The following is a 13583-nucleotide window of genomic DNA, read 5'->3' as shown; positions in this document are numbered from 1 at the left end:
GAACATTTAGAACTCAGATGAAGCCTCTCCAAGCCTGGAATCTCATTAAAGGAGCCCGGTGCCCATTAATGAAACTCAATTAATCAATACTCAGCTTTTTCAATGTAACTTGCTGAAATAATGTCCTGTAAACTTTCTGCTCCAAATTCTACTGGAACTATATACAGAGCAAACTCTAGTATTAATCTTTTAAGACATATTCATTATAGTAGGGGCTGTATCAAAACATTAATATTTGCTTGGCATTAGCACAAAATGAGAATACCTCAGAGCACCATAATCCATTCAGTAATTCCAAAAACTCATTATCTTGAAACTATCCTTTGCCTTATTATGGAAAGGTGCTGAAATAAGGTGACTTTTTTACAGCACATTTTATATTTTTTAGTTTAATATATATTTAAAGATTATTAATCTTTAATGAAAAAATTTCTTAGAGTTCATTTTAAATTATTTTCATTTTACAAAGCTAGATCATGTTTTAAATTTCAAATGTAAAGGTTCATTAGTTTTTTTAATTAAGTATACTTAAATACCTTAAATCCAACTAATATTGACATAATCAAAGAGACAGGAGCTATACACAGTACTATTTTTATAAGTAAAGAAGAACACAATGTCTCACTTTGTTATGAATTGAAAAAAATCTTTCTAGAGAATGTTCGAAAATATAGAGTCTTATTTTTATCTTAAGGAGAAATACAACTTCTGGGATATAAAATGTCATTATAAATATAATTATAAAAATTTATAAATGAGTAGCCCATTTGCACTAAGTGATAGTAATAAAAATAATCATTGATCAAGATCAGGGGTACAAGATAATTGTTTCAGGAATTCCAGGAAACAGAACAGCTAGAGATTAAACTGGTCACAAATACTTTGTCACCCAGTGACTTCTATTAAGCCTCATGAATTTTCTAATATGAGTGAAAAAAGAAGTATGAAATTCTTGTGTGACACTAAGTAAAAGTAGTATCTAGAAAGGTTTTGTGACTGTTTCTGATTTTATAAAGGTTTACCTGCCATGATATCTCTTCACTTACTGGCATGGACTCTCCCAGAATGGTATCAAGACCTGCTAGAGTTGCAAGTGTTCAGAGCTCAACATGCCTTGGTATAGAAAGGCAAACCAAGTTTGAGAGGCAAAATCAAGACCCAGCACAGACTGCCTGTCTTCCTCACCAGCCGCCTTCTTACTCCCTTGGCTCTCTTTCCAGTTCCATCAGCCACAGGAAGCAGGATGTAGATAGGAAGTTAACACTATTTTTTTTCCTTTTCTTTTCTGGAGACTTCAGAGACAGAATGGAAAAGGATGAAATTTAAATAAATTTTCCTTCTTCCATTACTTCTTTATTTTTCACTTTCAGTAGGCAAGTCCTTAAAAAGAAGTCCTGTCATGTCTATTGTCATTGAGATTAATATATAAATTATATGAAAACTTGTCTAGTGCATCCTTATGTTTAATCTGTATTACTAGATTACTATTATTTAAGCTATATTTTCTGTTATTATTAAAAGTCAAACATGACAATGGATTCATGAAGGGCCAATAATTTATTTGGTTCTGTGTATTTTTTTGACCTTTCATACATTTGTCTACTCTTTCCTAAATATTCATTTACCCATCTATTTATTCTTCCATTCATTTAACATTTATTTAATAGCTACAGTGTAGCATACACTAAGAATGCCATGAAGAACACACAAAGGCACAGGCCTTTGTCTCAAATATCTTTTCCAGTAGGAAAGGAAGACAGGAATGACATTAAAACAAAAACAAAAATAAACTAAAAAATATAAAATAGGTTTTTTAAATGACAATTGGGTAGTAAAAGATCAAGGGTACAGCACAACATTGGTGAATTTAATTTACATTAATGAAGGCATTCTCGATAGTCAATTAGGATATAGTAGGCTGAGAATGACTGGCATATGGATATGAGGTTAGACACATAGGTTAAGTTTTCTGGGCGGGATTTGTTAAATTCTTCATACACTTGAAATAGTTTCCTCGGAATTTCACATCATTCACTAGACCTAGGAACCTAGACTTCTCTTGTATGGAGTTAAGGACATTTCCCTTTGCCAGTTCCGCTTAATGCTCACCTGGTTGTTCTTCATACTACTATAGACTACTAAGAATAGATGTGGACCAAACGGTTGTCTAGCAAGTATCTGTGACCTAATGAAGATTACAGAGCATCATGTCTTAATGAATCAATGAAGAGCATGTTGTTGATTTAACCTACTTGTTTGATACACAATTTTAATAAGTGTTCATAATCAGTACCCTGCCTGTGACTCTGCAAAGTAATCCTTGAACATATTTTACAATCTCAGACATTAGGGGATAACTTTTTCCTTACTCATTTAATAAATTCTCCTTTCCCCCACCACACCAACCAACTTCAGAGAATGCACAAAATAGATTTCAAAACTACTTTCATTTTCTCAATTAATTCAAATTTGAAATTGAAAAAATCAGAACTAATAAAGCTTTTTTGGCCTTATTGATGAAGATTGTTTTTCTCCACCTTCTAGTCAAATATGAAGCCACTGAATCATGATCCATTGATATTTCTGGCACTAATTTAATTTCAAATCTCCTCATCACCTGTAGTGTAAGGTTGACTTTTGGGCAGCTTAAGCTCCTGATCTACTTCAGAGTTTCTTTTATGCTCTATAGGGATCACATTTTAGAGAGCAGTTTAAATTCTAGAACAAGTCATTAATCATCATGACTCCTGAGGCTTTCCTGGCACTTTTGAGACTAAAACAGAACTGATACAAATAAAACATGTGGGGAATTCTTATTTTAAAAGCTTCAGATCTGTTCATAGATATCACAAGGGAGGGCATAGAGGAAATGTTCTGAAAATTTACATGACTGGGAAGTGATTCAATTATTATAAAAATTTCTCTTGAATAACAGGTTGGAGCTGCCTAATGGGAATGAAGATTTTCAAGACTTTAACAAATTTTATAAAAGTCATCCAATATCTGGAATACAGACCTTCATTTACCAATAACGTTTTTGTTGATGAATCAAAATTATCTATTTTTAATTTTATTGTTATTGTAGATGTGATATACAGAGGGATTACAGTTACATAAGTCAGGTAATGAGTACATTACTTTTTGAACTGTCACCCTTTCTTCCCCTTATTTATTAGATAGGGAGCATAACTATTCAGTGATCAAAGGTTTTATTATAAAAATATCAGGGAGAACTTGAATTTTTGGTGTAATGGAAGACTGGTATACTTTATAGAGTCTTATGAACTCCAAACAAGCATATTTATTCATCAATGAAAGAATATATTCAGTACCCAAAGCAGAGCTCAAGACTCAATTCAGAGTAATTAGCTTTTATAATTTAGGCAGAAATCAGATAATGATATGATTTGCTACTTTTTCAATTTTTATAGATTGGAAATGAAACTTAAATGTTTACCCATAGAACAGTAATTTTTAAAGAAAATAGTCATTTGAAGAAACTCAATATTTTTTTCTTAAAATAGAAGCAAGGGGATTAAATGCAGGTTACAAAATAAAGATGTATGTGTGTGTAAAAGAGAGATAGATTGTTGATGATGTTATAACTGAAGTAGAGAGTGAAAGCAGATATCTGGAACTGAAGATAAATAATGTTTCTACTTACACAGATATTCCTTTGGTAAGACATAACCAAGAGTCTCTTTCTCTCAATGTTCAATTTAGTTACTGATCCCTTTAGTTATTAAACTAGTTATTTTTCAAATGAATATAAGTATAGCTTGGTTGATTCTCATGAGATGAAGCATTTTCATTTATACTTCATGACAATGTCATCTTGGATTTTATTGGAAGATATTACAAATATAACCTGATATTCTGTGGAGAGTGGAAACCATAATTTCTTAAAATGTAGTGAAGCTATTTCAAGATGTTAAGAGAGGAAAAATGTCCAATTGAAGGCCGGCATTCAATTAAGCTGCAAAATCAGAGTTACAATAACAATATTAGAATTGTTTTTTTAAGCTAACACTGAAATACTATTATTTAAAATAAATATCTATTTTACTTACAAGTGTCTTAGTTTTTGCTGGCCAACAAACGCATTGCAAATGGTTCAATTTAGTAAGCAGAGAAAGCCCAATTAATTCACAACTGTATTCTGAGTTCCAAAAAGTACCAACCCTTAAAGAGATGGCTAAATCCCTGTCCCCTCTGAAGATGAATAAAGACCATGACTATGGCCAGGAGATTGAATATGTCTAGGGAAAGTGAGCAAGCAGGGAAGTTGGAAGCCTGCAAATAGAACCAGGAGGACTTTTTGTTAAAAAAAAAAAAAAGTCTTTCCATTCACCTATCATCTCTTCACCTCTGTCTCCCATGCTTCCTTCAATAAAATATTCATTTCAGTTAATGAGTTTTGCATTCAAGATGCAAAAATCCCATTGAGAACAAAGATCATTTTTTCATGCAGCTTTTTATATGAAATCTTCTAATCAAATTAACAGCATTCAGAAAACATTACAATGGGCACAGCCAAGGGGATTACAAAAAAACTCTATAATTTGTGTATTACTTTAGAAATATTTGAGTAATGTCTCAGTCATCCAGAGAAGGATGGAAAATGCTGGAGAGGGAAAAGGAAAAGGAGGAAGGAAATGGGTTCAGATATTAAAGTTGTCTCTTGCTACTCTTCTCCTAGCCTCTTCTGGATCTTTTCTCCATTGTTCATTATGTGATGATATTTGTGTCTGTTTGTATCTTCATTTTCAGGATCTCTAGAAGGCTAGTTTCTTCTAACTTGTGGCTTTCTCCTTAGTGCAACAGAGACACCACTTCCTTTGGTTCCTTTTGGAGTTCTGATTAGTATTACACCCTTTGCATCACAGTGTAACCTTTATGACATGTTTTGTTCTATCTTATCAACTGAGCTAGATACCAGTTGTAGGTCATCATTGCAACCAAAGTTTATAATTCAGCATCCTTCTCAAAGTAGATATTATGTAGGTATGTAAAATGTAAGTGAAACACTTGCTGATTTGCCCTAGAACTGAAGCTAAATATTTTGTAAGGTGTACAAATTACAAATTAGGCTTACAAATCAGTTATCTGAAACAAAGGTCAAACAATTCAGTAAAGAACATGTGTAGTATTAAATGATAAGATTAAAAAATATTGTAAAGCTGGAATACAGAAGGGTTAAAGTTACATGAGTTAGGTAATGAGTACATTTCCTTTGGAACATTGTCATCCCCTCCCTCATTCTCTCCCAATTTTTTCCCTCCCAACTTTCCTCACCCTGAAAGTTGCATTGTTCATTTCCAACATAGGGTCTAGTGGATTTCACTGATGAATGGGTTCGCCCTTTGTTCCACTGTTTATCTGCTTCACAAGACCAAAGGATACACCAAAAACAGTGACAGAAGGGAATAAGACAAGAAAAAAGGAAAGAAGAAAAGAAATAAAAATAACCACAAACAATACAATAAAAAAACCTTCTTGCTTCTACTTCTTGGAGGTAATTTTGATAAGCATCATTTTATATGATCATAGCTACTGAGACATTGTGATGCTCTCTTAAGAATATCATCCTTTGTTCTCATGATGTGAATGTTATACTGCTGTTTAGTTAATCATGTCGTGTAATTATTTGTCCTTTATTATCCAGTGAGTTTACTTGTAGATTTATAGGCACATTCTAATCATTACAAATGAGGGAAACCATGTTGCCTATGTTTTTTTGGGTCTGGCATTCTTTGCTTAGTATAATTTGGAGAAGACGGTGGAAAGATAAGGGAACCAACTAAGCTCTCTCCAAAGAAGCAGAGTTTTAGGGTCCCACTAGGCTTTCCAAGTCTAGAGAGTCATGCCAAGTAAGCTATAATTATACAGAGATTTATACTTATTGGTTGGCTTTTAAATTTAGCTGATAGTTTCTTAACTCCCATTTGGAAGCTAAAGAGAACAGATTATGATCCTTTAACAATTTACACCAGGCTGGACCTATCTTAGGTGCTTTATGGAGTACAATGGTTCACCCAATTTTTTCAGTTTGCTTTTTCTTTACTGGTAAAACATGAAAAAGTACAGAGTCTATAAAAGGAGACATAAAATTCACTTTCACATCTTATTTTATCTACCTGTAATTTAGTAGGAGCTTAATAATGAATGGATACATGAATTTGTTATTCTCCTTTACCACAGAAGTAATACCAGATGCTAGAATTTTCTCTTGTGATTGTGAAGAATACAGTATATTTACTCTCATTTGAGTGTTTCATTAGGATGTTTGGGCAATATGTTAATATATATCATGTTCTTTTAAAGTATATTCAAATTAAAAAATCTATTTGTATAAATATTCATGCTATCCACATATGATATATTCTTTCACTTTCACCACCATGACCATCATGCCCACTACCAACACCACTACCATCACTATCATCATCATCATCATAATTATCATGCCATTTACCAAAGACAGTATGTATATGGATTGTTTAATTATGAAAGAAGAGAATAACTATCCATTGAATTTAGGGATGAGAGGGTATTATACAAACTGGGAGGCCTGATAAATTCACTTGGAGATTTCTAAATCTCAGCAGTGAGAAGGATTTCCTTTATGGAAATGAATAGTGAGATTGTTAGAATGGTGCGAACAAACTGCCAGGTCACATTTACATCAAGAGAAGGACAGAGGGGACTGAAAGGCAACTGTTGGATCATAATAAATGTGTGTGCTGATAAAGAGTGAGAATGTGAATATGAGAGGGAAGGGGGAAAGGACATCTCATATAAAAGAACTTCAAAATGAGGAAATGTCTGAGAGAAAAAGGGGGAGGGTAAAATAGGGAGAGGGAGAGAGAGAGAGAGAGAGAGAGAGAGAGAGAGAGAGAGAGAGAGGAGAGAGAGAGAGAGGGAGAGAGAGAGAGGGAGAGAGAGAGAGAGGGAGAGAGAGAGAGAGATGTGAAAGGTTCATGTACAAGAGTATTTTCCAGGAAGATAAGAAGAGTTGATTTTGAGAAATAATTTATCTGGGTAATAGTTCAGCAGAGGAATTAAACTATGAAAATAAACTAAAGTGATGTCTCTCAGAACTGGGAATAGGTGTTCCAAACGATTCCAGTACTTTTAAACACCTATGAAGATTACTGGTTGAACCCGAACCAAGGTATACTGCAGGTCACTTGGATTAAGCATTAAACCAAAGAGAAGAGACTTACACACTTTCAGAATTTGGGGAAATTAGTTTTGGTGGAAGTAGTTTTACCTGACCTTTATAGGCTCTTTCTATCCTCCTCTGGGTAAATATGGCATTAAAAAAATGTTTCATTAGGCTGGGTGCCATTGTCTCATGCCTGTAATCCTAGCTAATCAGGAGGCTGAGATCTGAGAATTGCAGTTCAAAGCCAGCCTGGGCAGGAAAGACCCTGGACTCTTATCTCCAATAAACCACTCAGAAAACCAGAAGTGGTGCTGTGGTAGAGCACTAGATTTGAGCTGAAGAGCTGAAGGACCGCACCCAGGCCTAGAGTTCAAGCTCCACGACCGACAAAAAAAATCAATAAAATAAAAATAAAAAAGTTTCACAATAAAATTTAATATCCTTAATAATGTTTCTTGTACACAGTGAATGTCAATTGCCAAGTGGCTATAATTGTATTTCAGTTTTTAGTAAGTTAATTTTCACCTGTTGTAAATGAAAATTTCTGTTATAGAAAAATTACTATTATGTACTGGTAATTGCATTATGGATTTATTCTTAATGGCTGAGGTTTGGGAAGAGTTCCTAATAATAAATATTTAACTTTATATAAGAAAGGAAATAAAATTTGAATGCAGAATAAATAGCAAATCATATTTCTTATCTTAGTATATTCTCAGATTTCATTCTTGAATTTCATAAATGTTCAAGTAGTTAATTTAATATTTCATGTTAGTGGGAAACAGATGAGTATATTAACTTAAGTGCATGAGAACTGTTTTTTAAATTATTTAAATCAATTACTTGGACATTTGTACTTTGTATTCTCCTCAAGATACAATTGATGAAGCGTTAGTTAGATCATGTTTCAGGCTACTCTTCCCACCAGACAGTATACAATTTGAATTGTGCTAAAGGGCCTTTCAAACAGAACAAAAAAAGGATTCTGCAACATGGTATTACCATTTTTGATACTATTAAGGATTCTTTCTTATAAAGTATAAAATTAACTTTCTTATAAACAAGTGTTCACTAATTTCATTGTTGTCATTTTTACACACTTGGATATTGTACTTCTTTTTGATAATACAAGTTCTACTTTTGAATCTTGGCACAAAGGTAGCATCAGAGGTTTCTTTTGAGAATATTCTCAGAACAAATGAATAATAGTTATAAAATGTTGACTGTCTTTAGAAATCCTTTGCTTTTCTAGAACTTCATTTTCTGAACTACTTTTGAGTTGGGTAGTAGTGTTCATCTACTAAAAGACTCCATTTGGTACTTGGTTTCATTGGGTATGAAACACAATTCTCTAGCAACTCTGTATTCTTAAGACAATAATTTTGCAGAAAAGAAAGTCGTGTAGAAAGAGTTGAACTAGGAGATGTGTATATTTCTGGGACTCAGTGAGCTTTTGTGACAAGCAAAGCATTCAGGAATTAAAACAGTCTTGTACTGAATGGAATGCCAAGTAGTATGAGCACTAGACTCTTAAGTTCAAAAATTAAGTTTAATTCTTGGTTGTGCAGTTAGCTTAATGATATATGCATATTTTCTTAACTGAAAGGTCATAGAATTCTTGATAATGGAAAGCATAAAGTAAATAAAATAATTAGAGCAAATTTATTCAGAGTGCCAGACCTAAATAAATAAGCTTTCTACAGACATACATATATAGTCACATACGCCATTAAGACAAAGCCAAAGTACAAAGTTTCATATAACAAAGCTGGATATCCTCTATAATAGGATTAGGGTGAAGTTCCCTATTCTCTAACCATATCCTTGTTAGCATAATGCCACAAATTACTTTGTTGAAAAACGAACTTTGCAATTTAGGTGGAGGGTGGGGGGAGGGGAAACGGGGAAGTGTAGTCTTGGAGGTGGGAGGGAAAGGAGGGGAGGGGAAAAACAAAGGAGGAGGTAACAATACTTGATAGGAAATGTACTCTTACCTTGCTCATGTAACTGTAACCCCTTCGTATAATATTTTTACAATAAAAAACATATTTAAAAATTATTGTAGGCTATAAATCATTCTTTTAGGGTTTGTGCTTCAGAAATTCTTATGTAATAAATCTTTGCCTGATCAAAGTTTAAAAGAAAAGTCCTCTCAGGAGCCCAAGTTTTTTTTTTTTTATTTTTTTTATTTTTTTTATTTTTTTAATTGTATTTTATTTTATTTGAGAGGAGCCCAAGTTTTAAATAAATATATTAATTATCTTATGTAGCTGTAACCCCTCTGTACACTATTTTTACAATAAAAAGTATTTAAAAATAAACATTTCATATTTTTTTGGCAAATAACCCACAGAAACCACAACATTAAGGACAACTATATCTAAACAATGTGCAATAATTATTCCCTTGACTGTAAAATATGCCAGAGAAAATTATTGCATAAAAAAATAGACACTCAAAAACCTTTGCTTCTCTCCTTCTCTCTCCTCTTTTCCTTGCATTTAAATGAAAAAGGTATGACAGTTTGGGATAAAAAAAACTGACCTCAGAGGAAGGAAATTATACCAAATACTTGTTTACTTATTTATAGTATCTGGGTTTAACTCAGGGTCTTCAGTTTGCTCAATTTGTTTGTTTGGATGGTAGTCTACCTCATACCTCACTCAGAACTTCTACTTGCTATTTTGGAGATGGGATTTCCAGTACTTTTCTGCCTCAGGGTAGCTTGACCTGTCTTCCTCCAGATCTCAACCTTCTCAGTGGCTAGATTATAGAAGTGAGCCACTGGTACCTATCACAATTCCTCTCTTCTTTAATGATTCTATAAAGTCATTTAATTTCAAAATGTCTGCAAATGTGAAGGAAACTTTGGTAGAAAAGTATTCAAAATATTAAAGTGGGTCATTAGACTTTTATTCATATTAATTCTAGGTTAATAAATATCAAACAATGATCATGCCCTTATAAAATAGTATATTTAGATTTTATTTTCAACAACTTTCAATATTAGTATGTAGGATAGAAAACAGTGATACTCATTCTTTGAAAGATACAAATTGTTTTGTTTTCTTAACAGCTAACTTGCTCCTAAATTTTTATACCTGTGCCATTTATTACTAGAATGAAAGAAAATACAATTCACATTCATGTTTAGGTAGGGAAATTAGAAGAAAAGAAAAGTTTTACTTCAAGGGAAATACAAAGTCAGTTGGTGTAGGTGGTAGTGGTGGCATGTGTGTGTATTTGTAAGAGACAGAGATAAAGAGAGAAAAAAAGCACAAGAAATAGTATCATAATAAATAATTTTGTAAGTAATTTAGATGCCTGCAGGTAGGAAATTTTCAAGGTCTGAAATCACTATTTTCCAGTATAAAACTATGAATAATGTATTTAGCTATGGGAATAATTTACAAGTGACAGGTTACTTGCTCTGAGAATGGGTGGTTCAGCTGCCAGTCATCTAAGAAAGAACACTTGAGTGTTTGTATTGCATTCCTTTTGGTTATTTTCACTCAGCTCACTCAGTATCACTGAGCTTTAATTCCCTGACCTGTGAATTAAGATCTTTTTTTGGATATGTCATAGGGAACTGACAGCTTGACTCTTCATTTCAAAAATAAGGACATTCAACTGTCACCAGGAATTGGACCTGTGCAGGATGTTCGGTAATTTTTCCTGCTACATTTGAAAAGAAAGTGTTGGAAAAAAAAGAGAGATGTTATCCTCTGCCCAGTAAAGTCTTTTTTTTTTATGACACTAACCTCTATCACTTCCACAGGGGTATAGAAAAAGAGGGGTCTCCATTCTCAGCTCTAACCACTAAAATACAATACGTTAACTTCAGCCACAGACCTCTCAATAAGGAGATTTAGAAACTATAACCCTTTCCCCCATTATCCTGTATCACATTTTTTTTCCTTTTTCCTTAAGTGATTCTAAAAGAATCTACTTCAAAACACAGGTGTGCTTTTAAGGAATATTTAAAGCAGAAAAGGAAATATACATGGAATTTTCTTCACCTTTTCTTAGCTAAAATCTATGTTTGTGACACAGCATAGAAACCTAAATTGACTTCATTAAAATGAGAAGGAAAAGAATATTGCTGTTATTCATTCAACCTTCATCCAGCTATTATTTTTAAAAAACATCAATATTTTGCCCTTTTAAAACATATGCTAACATATTCTTGTTTGAGTTAAACATAGAGTTCACATAGTTACCTGGGAAAAATCAATCATATGTCAAATCCAATATTTCCCAAAGCACCACCTCACCCATGTTAATTCCTCAAGGTATCAATATTATGTGAAAGCAAATGTGATTAGATAGACTCTGCTATCAAAATATTTAAGAAAAAACGGACCAAGCAAAAATTTACTGAATATTTAAGTTATGCATTTTCAAGACCTTTAATGTATGAAGTTTCCATCTGGTGTTAAATTGAATTTGTAATTAAAAATCTTTTTTTTTCAAAGGAAACAATTGTGAGATCAGTTTTCTGAAACACTTAGAATGCTGTAACCAAGGCAAGCTCTGTTACGTGGAGGTGGCTCCTCGAAGGCGTGTACAGTGATTCAATATGCCACCAGCTGCCCTCCGGATTCACTAGCTGTCCCTGGAATGTGAATTTCTCTACATAGTTAATGAAATAAGAATGAACACGTCTTGTCATTTTTTTCTTCAATCTGTGATAAGAAGAATAACATAAGGAAATTGAGCAGATTCACTTATCTCAAAACCTACAGATTGTAACAAAGAAATATAAACCTGAGTCTAATTAGATTTTCCTTTCACTCTTAACTAAAGAATTAAATGACTGAGCTATGTTCCTCTTTTATAAGTTTGCCTGATTTTAATAATATGGGAGTAGAGAGTACAAATGGGATGAAGATGGTTAAAAATTAAGAATCCCCAGCCTTCACAATTCATTGAATTTCTGAAGGAGAGACACATACACACACACACATAATACACAAAGGTAGATACAGTCAGAGGTGGAAATGATATTAAGATTGCTTTGAATTTCAATTGGTGATGATTAACTTTTTAAATGAACTCTTTAGAAACAAGTGTAAGAGGGTATATTATTTAACGACCTATCTTCCACTATAAATGAGGTCTTCAAAATGTAGAATAGAGCTAGGGGAGGAAATATATCTCCAGTAGGATACCCAGTGAAAATATTTTATTTTAGATTTCTTTTAAAATGTAATTCTATGTTTGGATTCCCTTTCTAAGTCAACCAGCCTTTGGTGGTTTGAGTGTATGAGAATACCATGTGTTCTCTGGTAATTTCATATTTGGTAGCTATCTTTTGTTTTCATCCACTGAAACATGAAAAACTTACTTCAGGTGCTCATATTCTCATTATACAGCACACTCAGAGTCGTTAAGCCAGGAGGGCAAGAGAGCAAAGGAACTCTTTTTGTGTCTCCTTTGTGTCCCTAAGTTTGACTTTTATTTCACAGCTCATGCTAACTAGAGGGGTGGTTGAGAGCAAACCGAATCATCTTGGCAACAGATATCCACAATTTTCTGAGTCTCAGTTGCCTTGGCAACCCAGTTATTGCTATGTACTCCAAGCTTAGTTATTTTTACCTGTCTCTTCTGACCACTCATATTTTACTTCTTTACTTCAACTATCTATTTTTAACCCAACTTCCTTGGCTGACATAAGTTTTAAATGAAGTGGTATTTTTTTCTTTCCTTCTTTTTAGAATGTGTAGTGGCATATAAGATCAAACAGGTGTTCTTTTTATAAAGAAATATAAGACGATGCTAACTTAAATGAACCCCAAAATAGGGACACAAGAGGTTTTATCTTTGTTGCTGTTGTTTTTAATGTACTTCTAATGTACTATGTGATTTTTTGGTTTCTTTTGTATGTTCTTCCCCCCGTTTTCACTGTGTTTGATTCTGGTGCCCTCCATCTTGTACATACATTTTTCAAATTTGGGGAGGGGAAGGAAAACAACAAAATGCTGAAATAAGGATACAGGCTGACCCACTGTAACAATGAGATGTACAAGATACTATGTTGAAAATAAACTTTACAACTTCAGGCTTGGGGGAGGGAGGAGTTGAGGAGGTGGGGAAGAAAGGGATCATAAGGAGTAACAAAGGAGGGGGTAACTGCTCAAGAGGAAATGTACTTATTACCTTACTCATATAACTATAGCCCCTCTGTATAGTATCTTTACAATAAATATATACATATTAAAGAAAATAAATTGTTCTTAAATGTTTCCCTCAAAGCCCCCAGGATTTCATAAAAATATAATTTCAACATCTACAATATGAAAAGCTATACATTTTTGAGCTAAAATATTATAACTTGAAATGAAAAGTTAGAATGTCAGTAAGCAATTTGTAAGTATTTATATGCCTATATTATGTAAAAATAGGCAGAAAATTA

At 33.2% G+C, this 13583-nt stretch overlaps 1 protein-coding gene and 1 long non-coding RNA gene across 6 annotated transcripts in view; one reads left to right on the top strand and one right to left on the bottom strand.

Moving 5' to 3' along the window:
- The window catches only part of Kcnh7 (potassium voltage-gated channel subfamily H member 7), a 467602-nt gene that overhangs the window by 101074 nt on the left and 352945 nt on the right, over positions 1-13583 (bottom strand). The window lies entirely within an intron of this gene.
- Positions 4945-11881, top strand: LOC138836343 (uncharacterized). The gene is made up of 3 exons (XR_011374942.1): positions 4945-5004; positions 5328-5515; positions 11644-11881. It is a non-coding gene; the product is annotated as an uncharacterized lncRNA (long non-coding RNA).

Source organism: Dipodomys merriami, unplaced genomic scaffold, assembly GCF_024711535.1.
Source record: "Dipodomys merriami isolate MVZ:Mamm:240054 unplaced genomic scaffold, mDipMer1.0.p SCAF_1, whole genome shotgun sequence".
Taxonomy (NCBI): Eukaryota; Metazoa; Chordata; class Mammalia; order Rodentia; family Heteromyidae; genus Dipodomys; species Dipodomys merriami.
This window is presented reverse-complemented; position numbering and strand designations above follow the sequence as displayed.